Genomic DNA, 14,124 nt, shown 5'->3' with positions numbered 1-14,124 from the left:
TTTTTCCTTCTTCAGTCTTGTCTAATCAGCAAACCATTTCTCTATTGTTTTTCCTTTAATAATTTCTCATTCTTCTGAAGAGCAATCTAATAAATTTCACTCTTCACTTTTATTTCAAGTTATTGAAGTTTTTCTTTTAACTAAAGCTTGGGCTGAAAATTTGCAATAATATGGGTGGAGAAATTATGAAAAAATCCTGTGGAGCTAAACAGCTGTCTTGGTCTTAGGTTTTCATTAAAGAAACATTTCTGTCAATGTTCAGTAAATGGATATCACTTCTGCAGGTGCTTAAATAGAAGGAAAAAAATAGATTTCATAATTTATAGATTTTTTACATTTAAGACAGTTTTTTTTTAACTGAAACAGGGTTTATTTCCTACTGATATTGAAGGAAAGAAGGCAGGATTGCTTACATGTTAATTTTCTTCTTTTAGTACACTAATCAGGTTTTACCTCAGAGATACAAGTTCATTGCAAGAAAATGCAGTGTGTGTGTCTCTACTCTTGCTGTTTAAGAGTCAAGAAAATAAAGGGAAAACTTCTCCCACAATAAGAAATGAAAAACAATCTATGTCCTTAAATTTCTGTCCAATGTCCAGTGGTTAACACAATCTGAAAGCTACAATTCATAGAATTTTAACACAGCTACATTGTTCTCACATAGTTTTTCTATTCCTATTTACCTTTCCTTACGTAAACCCAGATTTTCTGTTGTGCCAGCCAAGTGGTGCAATGTGCCTGGAAAAGAAATAGGAATCACATGGGGAGCTTTTATCCGAATGCCGCTACCTGTACGTGGCCCCAGCGAAGGAGCAAGCTGTGGCAGCACATCCAGAGTCAGCAAACTCCACTCGCCAGATGCTAGCTGTGTGCTGCCACGCAACGTGCCAGGTATTGGAAAATGGCACATGGGGACAAGCATTTCCCTGCTGAAGCACATTGCAGTAAAACAGGTTTTTTCAGGGATAGAAATGGATTTTAGCATGGAATCACAGAATATTTTACATTGGAAATGACCCTTAAGATCAGTCTGAGCAGGGGTCCTCTCAAAGAATGATGAAATTTTTGCATTTTCCTACTCTTGTTCTGGTTTTGCTTGGTATTCTGAGATGATTGGTTGAAAAATTAGACATATGACTCTAACCCACATAGAGTGTGTAAGAAAGACAAGCCTTTTCCCTTCAGAAGAGCTATATTTGGATTCCTAGTTGATTTAGTACTTCAAATTTCCAAAGTCCCCAGCAATCTACAGAGGTAATCACAGAGCTAGAGCTTGCAACTCCAGATTTCTCTCTTGCAGTGTACTTGGATTCAGTAATATCTGAAGTCCTGCCAACCTTTTCTCAGACATGGCCTACCTGGTGGGCTGCAAAAGGCCTAGGAGCACTGAAGGTGCTGTTAGAAGAAAACTGATAACTTGCTTTTTAGCATCAGACAATGAACAAATAGATACAATGGTAATAACTGCAAAAGAAATAGCTAAAATATTTTCATACAGATTCTTTTTTTTTTTTCCACTTACATTTGGTAATGTCAGTGCTATCTTTTCCTAATGGGTGAAATGGAATACTTTTATAAAAGCTTTGTTCAGACTTGAAACCATAGACTTTCTTTGTGTCTCTGGAACAGCTGTTTCAAAGCGTTTTAAACCATTGGTCTGCTGCCAGACCTCAGTGTTTTTCTGCTTTCCAACACAGTTCTTACAAATTTTAGATTGAAAACCTTTTAATGTATTTCTGCAAATAGCTCACCATGACATTAGACCAAGGTTTTAGTGGAATTGTTGAACAGGAAAGGATTGTAGTCTGTGAATCTCTGCATTGAAATACTTTTGGTCATAAAATAAATAGCAGAAAAACAGGTTATTTGCAAACTTTTTTAGCAATTATTTGCTAATACTTTGCAAGAGGAAGACTGGATCACAGCTTGCTCTATGTAACTGATAGTGGCAGCTAATTCAGAGTTACTTTACACAATTACATTATTTCAGCATGAAAATTACTTATTTACCAGCTTGCAAAGTTATCACTGATTGGTACTCTATGTGTAACACAAGTTGCTCTAAAATCTGTTCCTGGGATATCTAGGACAAGTATGAAATTTGAATGTCATAATGTTTTTAACAAACACATTTCTATCGACTTCCTCCAAGAAAAGAAAGTGTCTAGCATGTGGGTGACCATTATATTGCAAGATGGCAGTGTCTAGAAAATCTCTTCACACTTTTTAGGAATATATAGAGTTCAGAGTTGGTGGTTGCTCTCTTCCTGCAGGTAGTTAAAATCAAAAGCTAAAAATAGAAGTTTTTCTTTGCAGATGCCTGAATTCATTAGTGAAGAATGAAATATGAAGAGGTGCAGCTTTTTAACTTTTACTGTTAACAAGTTCTGTGTTCTCAAGTTGTTTTAAGTGAATCCCTCTGACACAAGCCCTGAACTGCTGAAAGAAAGGTGCCTACCTTATGTGCTGGAGCAGTCTGAGGTGTGTTTAGATGCCAATGTTTAAAAACTGTCTGTAAAAGCAAGCAATGCTAATTGCACAGTGAGTTTTGCCAAGATTGTAAGAAAATTCCCAATGCATGTTGCAGCAAATACCTTCAAGACAATGAACCAGTGACTGGATCACAAGCACAAATAGGATATTATTTTGCTGTATTACTAATGCCATTTGCTGGAACTAAAATGGCCTGTCCATTTGCTGCTCATCGCTCTAGTGTAGAATCCTTGCCCTCATCATTGGAGCCAAAATTCCACCCTAAAAAATAGAGAGACTGTCTACCACTGGTATGCTCGTGAGCAATCTCTGCTGTTTTTTCATTATTTCAGTTTCTGCATATGTGCTTTCTGTTCTCCTTCTGTGGTTGCCAGCGAAGTACATGTACTGCTTCAAGCAGCTCTCTATGAAGTCCAAGTATGACATTGAACAACTTTTCTGATTAAAAGAACAGAAGGAAGCTTAGGGAGGTAAACAAAAAACTTGAAACAATCTCTATCCTAAGGGTTTTCTCAAAAGACTTGAGTTCAGCTTCATCATCATTGCAAGGGATCGCAGCTAAGTGTGGAACAAAAATTCTGATTTCTTTGCCCAGTGATGTCTGAGGAAATTACCTGATGCATTTAGCCGCAGGTTCTTTCTCTGTAAGAGTACCTCAGCACAGTGCAGGCAGTGCTGAGAATTCTTTGGTCACTACACTGAAGGAGAGTAGAGTCCAGTAATGTAACATTCCTCTGTAACTGTAATCCCTATGACAAATCCATGCAAACAGAAGCAGAAAAATAAAGGTTTTAATAAGTAAATAAATGAAAAAACAAAAAAGGAGAGTGAGACAGAGACAGAAAACCAAGCAGATGTGCAATAGCAGAAAACCCATGGTGTTCTGGTTCTAGTCAGAACCTGATTAATATTTTGCAGTAGCTGTCACATGGGGTGGCCAGGACATGGAGTTTATTCTGTATCACATCATATCATTACCAGGCGTGGAGAAAAGGGACTTTTTTCTGAGTAGAAGGGGTTCCTCCCTGTCAAGAAAAGGTGGAGAAGGCAACTGTCTTGTACTGTACTGTCTATTGTTTTTCCACGTGATTCTTTTTTTTCTTATACCCTCTGATATTAATATTTTTGCTGGTACTGTTCATTGCTGTTTTCAGTAAATTGTTCTTATCCTAATCCTTTGTCTTTTTTGCCTCCAATTCTTAACTCCATCCCACCACAGTAGGAAGAGGGAGGGGTGGGATGAGCAAGAGAGTGATGTGTGGTTTTGAACAGTCTTAGTGTGGGCACTGGATAGGGCAGTACAATTCCTAGACCACAACACATGGTAATCCTGATATTTGATTTATATTACCTTCAGGTGTTATTTATTTGTAATACTACTTGTCCATTGATGCCTTCTGTACGCCCCATTTGAATCTGTGATGTGTGTTTTTCTCTGGTTTATCTGTGTATTATCTTTGGTGCTTCATGTAGAACCATGTTGTTCAGCATTGTACATCATTATATTATTCCCAGTAATTAATATTTGCTTATATTTTTCCCAGTAATTACTTTGCTTACAGATTAAATTAACTGCTTTGCCTTGATGTTTCTTCTTTCGGTAGTCTGTACTATGTGCAGTGCTGCTAATGATTTTAAATAAAATGAGCCAAAAAATCCTCATTGTGTCCTTTAATGTAAACATAATTTGAAAGAAAAAAACTACTAATTTTTATCATCCTGATTGCTATTACCTACCATCAGCTTATCAGCCCACCTGATATTTATTGTACCTCTTCTGCTCCCATAAAGCAATTCTCTAGAGAGGTAAAGGAATTCCAAGAGATGAAAAAGGTAGAGAAATAAAAGCAGACAAAATTATGCCTCATGTCTTTACTAGACTATCAAATGATACTGTATTTGACTTTTGTTCCCTGTAGGATCACCAGTGTTATCAAATGGATTGATTTCTAAGCCTTTAATCTCTTCCTTACATTGACGTGCCTTCCTTTTCAGAGTTTGGAGAATCAGGTATACTGTGCCATTTTGATGTGCATCAAATAAAAATGCCAGACATTTGACTTTGCTTTGTCTCATGGATATTTCCCTTCTTTTACAGAGTAAGACAACTGCTGTAAATGAGAAACGGCTTTTGCCCATTTTTTTTTTTTTTTGTGCTCACTATTGAAGTATCTCCTATAATGTTTTCTCTCAGTGTTTTCTTTAAAGAAACTCCTTACCCAAAAACTGCAATAGCTCAGACATTGAACTCAATACTGGTTTTGATACAATCAAGAGAAAACCTAGACCATCTATTGACAATGCCAAAGCAGTGATTGTACTGAAATTGTTTACCACTGGCTTTACTCACAAGAAGATCTTGCCAAGGATCTCCAGCACATGATTTGCAGCTATTTCTCAGGAGGCCTAGAATTTCTGTTAAGTTGTTCTTGGCAGAATGTAAGGTGTCTGAGAAGCCAAGTTTTTAAGAAGAAGATTAAAGTGAGTGCTTTTAAAAACAAATTGAGAAATTCAAGGTGTCAGTCCCAAAAGAAATTGTTTGCATTGACCTCTTTGGAGTCTATTAGACAAGACCTGGAGTTTTGTTTGAGCACTGCAAAGCAAGGCTCAGCAACAGAGCTCCCAATCACTTTTGTCAGTATTTGCTGAAAAAGTTGCTTTTCCTTAGACGTGGTATCATATGTGGTGGTATCAGCCTAGTACCAGACAACTGATGATATTCTGCCCTTCTGCTAAAGGATTCTTCTAGCACTGCAAAAGTGGTAGAAGAAAATATGCATCTTCTGGCGGACTATGAGCTCTCTGCCCTCATTGTGACCATGACCTTGCTTGAAGGGCAGCTGCAGGGCAGCTGCAGTCAAAGGTGATCCAAAGGTGGCTGTAAGTGTGGAGATGCTCTGAGAAGTAATCAAAGTATTTATCTAAGATATAACTTTGTACCCTCTACATTCCTGATATTCTTCCCTCCTGTGATTTCTTTAATAGCTATGAACCTTGTCTCTGGTTAGAAATCGTCTCTGCCTCAGAGTTTTTACTCTACATAGTATTATTCGTGCTTCTTAGAAACACGTAAAGACAACTACAATTTCTACAAAAACTTTTACAAACATTTCATTCGAACCATAGAATATACTGAGTTAGAAGGGACTGATAGGGATCATCAAGTACAATTCTCTTGCACTGCACAGGGCAGCTGCCCAGAGCAGCCCAAGAGTCACATCATGTGCCTGAGATTATTGTCCAAATGTTTTTGAACTCTGTCAGGCTTAGTATTGTGGCCACTTCCCTGGTCCGCCTGTTCCAGCATCTAACCACCCTTTGGTGAAGAACCTTTGCTTGATGTGGAACTTAAATCTCCTGAAACACAGCTTCAGGCCATTCCTTCAGGTCCTGTTGCTGGTCAGCACAGAGAAGAGATCAATGCCTGCCCCTCTGCATCCTCTTGTGAGGAAGTTATGGACTGTGATGAGGTCTCCCTTCAGTCTCCTTTTCTCCAGGCTGGAAAAATCAAGCAACTTAAGGCAGTCCTCATAGAGCTTCCTCTCAAGGCCCTTCACCATATTCATGGCCCTCCTTTTCCTCATTACCCTCAGTGCAAAGAGGATCAAATAAATGGTACTGCAGTACGGCTTTGCTGCTGTGACAATCCAGGGCCGGCCTTTCACAGTCTATTTTTCCATGGTCCTTTGTGAAGACATGTCCTTACCCAGTCGTTCATTAATGGATTATCCAAAAGCAGGTAAAGTAAACAGGGTTGGGAGCACACATAATTTCAAGGTTACTCTGTTCTCAAATCCACACTGGTGAAGTCAAGGACCAATGCTGATATTCCTATGCAGCAACTCCTCCAGTGCTGCAGCTGGTTTACATAGAACCATTTCAATGCTGAAGATCCTCCAGGCCTGTATTTGTATAAGATTCCTCAGAAAATGTCTTCTCTGACTCTGAGACCAGATCTATTCCCACCTCACCCAGCCCAGGAACGAATTGTGATGGCCTATGAGGAAATCTTTAATGTTAGCAGATTCTCCTTCTGTTTGAATTTCCCAGGCTGATGTTGATTATAGTTTGTGCAGAGTTTTCCACAAAGTAGATGACCACAAAAGATGGTGATTACTACCTAACAAGGAAAACTGAGGCAAAGAGAGATGAGGTGACACATCTCACTGTCACTGAAGGTGGCTGTGTTTCTGCACCATAAGTAGACTCAGTACATGGTTTCCTGCTGTAGCAGTATTCTCCTGGTCAGAGATAGCCACTCCAGTAATGCACTATGGTGTAGCACGCTGAACACTACAGGTCTTATCACAAACCAGCTGCAAATTGATAGGAAAACCCCCCAGTGATTTCCAGGGCTTTTGAACAAATTGCAGCAGGCAAGGAGGGAATATTGAGCTATAATAGATGCAGCTCTCACTTGTTTTATCAAAAAGAGTAGGAGTGTATTGGAGAGAAGAGTTTGTCTCTGACAGATAGCATCAACACTACAGCGATATTTATTTTACTATGGCAATATAAATCTTATTGCTTTATTTAGAGAATGAAGTGGGAACTGCTTGTGGCTGATTCGGACCCTACAGTTTTCCATTGCTTTTAAATTGCATGGAGGACAAAGGTGAGCACATTTTATTACTTTGCCCTGTTGGGCCTACTTAAAACAACAGTGATTTAAGTTTTGTCTTGAAGTTTTCCTCCGAAGCTTACAGACATGAAACACCTTATATTTGTGGGGCATTCTTGAGAAAAGATGTTCAGTGCTCTTGTTCAATGGTGACGTATTGCCACTGAGTTTAATTAAAACCAAATGCTGTTTCAGTGTAGTCATCAGACCAACTGCATCTGTCCCTGTGTGAGTGCGTTCCCGGTGATTATCAGAACGGTACAGTACTCCTCTTACACCTGTATGTGTGCAAGACAATAGCAGAGAAAAAACAGAGCTAAAAATGTCTTCCCCTGTGCTTGTGAAAGACTCAGGTGTCTGTGCAATGTCTATCCTGATAGTACAACTTAATCCCTGAGAAAGGAGGGCTTTCTTTCCACCACTGCTGATAAGGTATAATTAGCTTGAGATACTCACTGCAGCTAGATACCACTAAGAGCAGACACTTTAGTAGGATTAAATGAACAATGAGAAAGTTTCTAGTTTCAAAATACAGGAAATGAATGAATCTATATATGTGTTAGAAGAGACAGAGAACTCCCCCTATTTTCCTTGTTTTTTAGCAGAAAATCTTATAATGAGTACATTGTGCTCCAAAATTATTTTTGTCTGCCTCCAGGATAGTCACAGTCACATGCAATCAAAAATAATATGTAGGAGATGAAATGTATGGTGTAGTTCTCTTTACTATGTTAAACAGGAGAAGCGAGAAAAAAACAATTATCCTAATAAAATGCGCACAGAAAAAATGTGCTATGCATACTTTACTGTTTAGCACTATAAATATGTTAATTGTGGGCTAAATTAAACACACTTAGCTTGCAATTGACTTAGATAACTTTCTTACAGAAAATCCCAAAGAAGACAAAAAAACTAGAATTGCAGCCCAATCAACCCAAGTCTCTGGAGAGACCATATAATTTCAAGAGATTGCTTTTCATCCAGTATAGTATGTAGGTAAGTTACACACAGTTTCACAGACTGATATAATTAAAGAAGAAATTGAGGCCATGGAGGCTGAAGGAGAGGACAGTAAAATGGAGGGGGAGTGAAGATGGTGCAAGTTTCACCATGGCAGGAATTGCATATAACGAATGTATTCATGGAGCTAGAGGATGTGAGGATGTGGGCTTATCCAAGGAAGAATGAAGTTGAGAACTGAGTTTCTCAGGGATGGTAAACACTGAACCTCAAGTCAAAATTACGGAGATTCTCTTCCAGCCTCATTTCTTTCCCTTCACACTCCCTTTAATTGTACTTTTGAGTCATCTCTGCCATTGCAAACAAAAGGGCTTAACAGAAGGCTGTACTCATACAAACCTCACTTTCATTTCTGCTGAAACAGCCGTCGTTGGCAGCTCAGATTTTCCCATTCTTTTTTCTCCCATTTAAATCGTGTCCTTTTGCGGGAGGGATATTCTGGAAAAAAAAGTAGAAATAGCCACATTGTACATGTACATGGACATGTACAATTCTGCACATGGTCGATTTTGGCTCAGTTTTATTAACTTCTATTTATCATTGTGGAGTTCAGAGGCACCAGCTGGGAGTGGCTTGTTGCTGACTCACATGGGCTTTACTCAATCTCTTGAGCTGCATGTGACAAATGTCTTCAGGATTAAACCTTTGAAGGAGAAACTCCTTCACCTCAGATGGCATAAACAAGACAAGCATACTAAAGCAAGTTTAGAGAATTTTATTTCCTCTTGTCAAACATCAGAAATAAAAATATCCTGGCACTAGTTTTTGAGCACCAGGCAGTACTGTGGACTTATCTCCCTGTGAAACAGGACTGCCAAAAATGTCTGCTAGGGACAGCTGTATGATAGATTCTCTGCTCATCAAGGTGGGACAAAGCTTTGCTTCTATCTTTAAAAGGCTCAGCAAAGCCTCTCATAAGTGGTCTTTAAGAATCTGAATAAAGTTTCTGCAGGAATTCATGCTCAGGGTTTCTTAGTTTGGAAGCTTTTATGCAGCAGCCATGGGTCAGTCAATATTACCACTGGTTTAACATTGCATATAGAATGCTAAGAAAGCTAAGAACTTTCCTATTAAAAGGAATTCCTCAGAGAAACAAATCAGTTCAGACTGCCTCCTTCTCATATCCAGTTGATTTAGCCTTTTGAAGATTACTGCCAATAAAGTGATAGATGTAGTGTACTCTTGACTTTTCTTCCCTGAAATATTTATTGTAAAGCATTAGACACTGTATCAAGTCTCATGCCATTTGCCTAGGAATGTAATTGCTACTGAATTCTCTTATTTGTGTTTTTAATGGATTAAAAAAACATCACTAAGAAGGCCACAGACAACTAGCCAACAGACCAAAGACTGACCATAACATTTCACATGAAAATCACAAACTGATTATGGACTGATTTTTATTTGACAGGCATACCAATGTTGCCTAAAACCTCTGGGTCCATTGTGATCAGGGGAACATCTAAAGATAGTGAAAATGCCTTGATTTAGGAAAAGGGGGTAGCGATTTTGGTTATTATTTTTTGGACTTTTTTTTTCTCTTTTTATCTTCAGTTTCTCTGAAGGCAAGGTCTTATCACTGTTGAAGTTAACTGAGTCCTTCTGTTGCTGATGGTAGGTTACATAGCTGGCTATATGCTGCAAATGTAGTTTCTGAGGTCATGGAAGAGCAGTATCATTACTGTTAAACAAAAATGAGAGCCACTGTCTGAAGGAAAATGTCTTCAGCTTGTCGCCAATGAAGTTCAAGACCATGAAACATGAATTTTGAAAGTAACTGATAAAAGTAACTGATTTAAAGGGCTTGGGGACAGAAAAATAAGAGTGGAAATGAGGAAAGAAGTGACAATTTTCTTTTAAATTAGGCACACATGTTTTTAACATAATCATTGTGTTTTTAGTATAGGCTGTACAATCTGATTAATAATAACTTGTCCTGCATGAGATATCTTGCTCTATAATTTTCAACACACAAAGGAAAGATGGGGCCTGATGAGGTAGTCTAAAAATAACTGAATTTTTGCCAATTTTGGTCTACCAGCTAAGCAGATCAGTGGAACATTGTTCACAGAAGGCCACATACATGTACAGGGAACATTGACCTAGAAGCTGGATGGAGATGGGATGTAAAAATGCCGTGTGCTAACCTGCATCCGTTGAGGCTGATGGGATTTTTGCCTAGGTTCTATAGAAACAGGAACTGCTTCTCAACATAAGCTTGGCATCTCTTTCTTCAGTGCCTTCGAGAGCTAAGATGAGTCCTGAGACCAGTTTGTAAACATAATTTCATTTTGCGTTCCTATCAATTTCCTCTAATGATTTTCTGCTGCCTTGGAAACCAGATGTGTATTCCACAGCTACATGGAAAAATGCTAAACATTTTTCAGCGGGAAATTTGAGATGCAGATAATTAAACTTGATCCAGGAAGCCAAGGCAACTTGACTGATTGAAAAGCTATTTCAGGTCCCAATGGCTCTCCTGACATTCTCTGTTTCCACATGGCTTTCCTCACTGATGGCGGTTGTTAGCTGTGACCTGAAGGTGTTGAATGGAGGTGATGTCCCAGATAATCGAGTTCCCAAGGAGAAGAGAAGGATTGTCAAGTGACCAGGGCACTGGTGAGGGCTCTATGCCTGCTTTCTCCTTGGTCAAAACCTTGCATTTGGAAAACATGTCCAAGAAATAGAGGAGTGCCAGCTCCACCATGGAGCCTGCTGAGGAAAAATACTGGTTTTTTGCATCACTAATTGTCTCTCTTCTGCAATCTCAGCAGAATAAAAATTAGGTTTTTTTTTAGGAGATAGGCCCCTCTATCATAAAAGAAAAGCACTTTTCTACCTGTTGCCACTGCTTCTGCTGCAACACAGAAGAGGCCTTTCCTCCAGTCCTGCTTATGCCGGGTTTGTAGAAGGCAGTAATCTTTTTTGTTTCCTCTATGCATCTTTAATATCTGCACTTTTTTTAGAACCTTTCAGATGAGATAGATCACTAAATTTGCAAGGGGCATGTTCGACATCTGAGGAGGAAGATGCTGAAACAGGTATGGCTTATATGTATGCGCAGCTCGTCATGTACTCATGGTGTGCACCTGACATCTGTTGTGACAGGAGCTGGTGGAGCTGCTCTGGTCCCGTTTGAGCAGCATGGCACTCTAAAGAAAAATCAGACGTGCTTGGATTTCAAGTGAGTTTGTCAGACCAGAAAAACTCCCAAATACTTTAAGGACAACATTGAGGGATAAATCACATATAGGCATAGTGACATTTTGTGGTATGTATTAGAACAATAGATATCTCACTGACTGCAGGAAATTCCTTAAGGCTTTTCTGCATATGGAGCAACACTATTTGACTGTCACCCTCTGTGTACTAACATTGTGCGAGCAACAGAGAAGAGCCTAGACTGATGTGTGTCTGAAGAAGGAAAGCAGTCAACTGTTGAACTGTAAATCAGCATTTTTCTACTACAATTAATTTCTCGCTGGGGATTGTCGGATCAAAACTGCTAATCAAAGCAACTTGTCAAGTAAACATTGGAATTAATGAACCTTGGTTTTCAGTGGATTGATATTCTACACTCCTACACCATGCCACAAAAAGATTAACTCCTCTGCAAGTTTTTTCAACCTCTTGGATCCTGGTATGGCCAGTTCCTCCACTCATGTCCCCTGCGCTGAAAGCTAGGTAAGGGCACTAACAAATGGGACCAGTGCAACAGCACTACAGGCCATCCTCCCCCAGCGAGGAATTTAATAGATTCCTTCTAATTTTACCACCCACTGATCTTTATGGTGTTTTTAAATAATTGATATTTCTGAGCCTAGTATACCCCTATCATGCTGGCCAATAGACTTGTAAAAAGGAAAAAGCATATCTGTGCATCTTATTTTCTAAGGAAATATGATTGAAAAACCATGCTCCACATAAACAATGTGAATTGCAGTTTAGAAGATTTCTTGGTGTTAGATATCCTAATTTCTTATCAAGTACTTCTGCTGAATTCGGTTGTTTCTACACACTCCCTATCATGTCACCTATTTTAATTGTAGCATTACATTGCTGTAAAAATGCTTCATTCTTGAAATGAAGGAATAGGTGTTGATACTTTAAAATTCTTTCACCATTATATTTTGTGCTTGCCTCCTCATCCCATGGTAGAGAAAATATATACTAAGAAGAAATTATGGCTTGACATGACATATATAGTGAAAATCTTCTGCTTTTAATTTAAAGCACAGCATAAAATTTTCCAGCATACTAGAAAAAACAATCCAACCTCTAGCTGTGTTGTATCATTGCATAAACCCTTAATTGCAGCCCTCAGGTACACTTATTTAGTGATTAATTTCCATAAGTGATCAAAGAATTTCAAATGTATGTAATTTTTTTCATTTTATTCAGTGGTGGGAAGAATGACTAGAAGGTATAGAAAATTAATTACACTTTCAGAGCAAACAAAACTTCAGCTTTGATTTTGCTGCAAAACTATGTGGTTTTGAGATCAAATCTTTCACTTTTCTCAACTTCAAGAGAAAAAATTAAAGGCAGATCCCTATTCTCTATTTACTAAAATTAAAATTTCAGAATGAGTGATAAAATGATGAGGGTGGATTTTCTTCTGTTGTATAAATCTGGTTTTAAAGAAATACTCATACGACAGTTGTTTACAGTCAAGCAAGTTAGTACCTTGCTATATTTCCTCCACGGCAAGTTTATGCCAAAGCTTCCTTTATTCCTATATTTTGCCCAAGGGCAGAAAGCGGTGATGAATTTTGCTGCTCTTGGCATACCCAGAAAGGCTTTCATCACTTTTTCTCTTTCTCAGACCTTGTCTTGAGCATGTCAGCTTTCTTCCTTCATCTCCTTTCACACCACTTCCTATTCACATGTGATCCACCCTCCCTTGTCTAGTTCTCGTCAAGCATAACGTGGCCAGCTGGTTTTATCTGTGCCGCAAACAATGGTACCAGACTCCACTAAATGATATTCTGCCAATGCCAGCCATGGTTCCCTGTGTCCTTAGCTGGTTTCAAGTTGTGGCCCACCTTTCTTCCCATATTTAAATCCTGTGTTTATTGGGGATTAAGATCTGTGAATGAGTGGTGATGGGGGGGGTGGAAGGAGGAGGAGGTCATTCTGAGTCCAAAGGGAATCAACATTGTCTCTTTGAAAATGTCCGTGTCTGTTTCCCAGACTGACCATCTGGGACACTGCATGGCACTAAATCAACTACAAAGACAAAAAGGGGAACAGGAAAAAGTAATTAAATAAGAAAAAGGAAAAATTTCTCAGAAGCTGCTATCCAATGAACTTCATTAAGGAGTAAAAGTGGTGCATATACATTTCAGAATAATGAAAAAGAGTAACACTAACAGAGCTGCACTTCCAGCTGTAAACAAATATCCATTTAACTGTGAATGTGCCCCTTCTTTCCTTTCTAATTGCTTCTCTATTTTAAAGCACTTTCCAATGGCGATAATGTCAAGAAGAGATATGCCTACAAAGAGAAGGTAGTGAAAACACAGCAGGTTTAATATGTCTTCCTGAACCCCTGGCAAACGCTAACACTGGGGATGTATTGGGTCATCATTTGAGAACATCAGTGTTTTCTGGTCTGATATTTGTCAGAGAACAATGACAGATTCACAGGATGGGTTAGCTGAGGCACTCAGCTTTCAATCCATACGGAATTAGGGGTTCTGCATTTGGAAAACAGCTGGGGGATGTATCTGATTCTTCAAGTGGCAATAAAATCCTTCAATTTTCAGCACTAATCCAAGAGGATATTCTACAGCAACTTCTGAAGTTAAACACCTTATATCTGCAGGAACTAACTTGTCTACTCCCATGAGTTTCAAAGGAATGTTGCTGATGAGCTGTCTAATCTACTGAAGGGGCAATGTAATACATCTTCAGTCATTAGGGAAGAATCAGAGAGTGTGGGGGAAAGCAGACAGTGTTGTACCAGTATACAAAATAGGTTTTAAAGT

This window comes from Zonotrichia leucophrys, chromosome Z (assembly GCF_028769735.1).
Source record: "Zonotrichia leucophrys gambelii isolate GWCS_2022_RI chromosome Z, RI_Zleu_2.0, whole genome shotgun sequence".
Lineage (NCBI taxonomy): Eukaryota > Metazoa > Chordata > Aves > Passeriformes > Passerellidae > Zonotrichia > Zonotrichia leucophrys.
Note: the sequence above shows the minus strand (reverse complement) of the source record.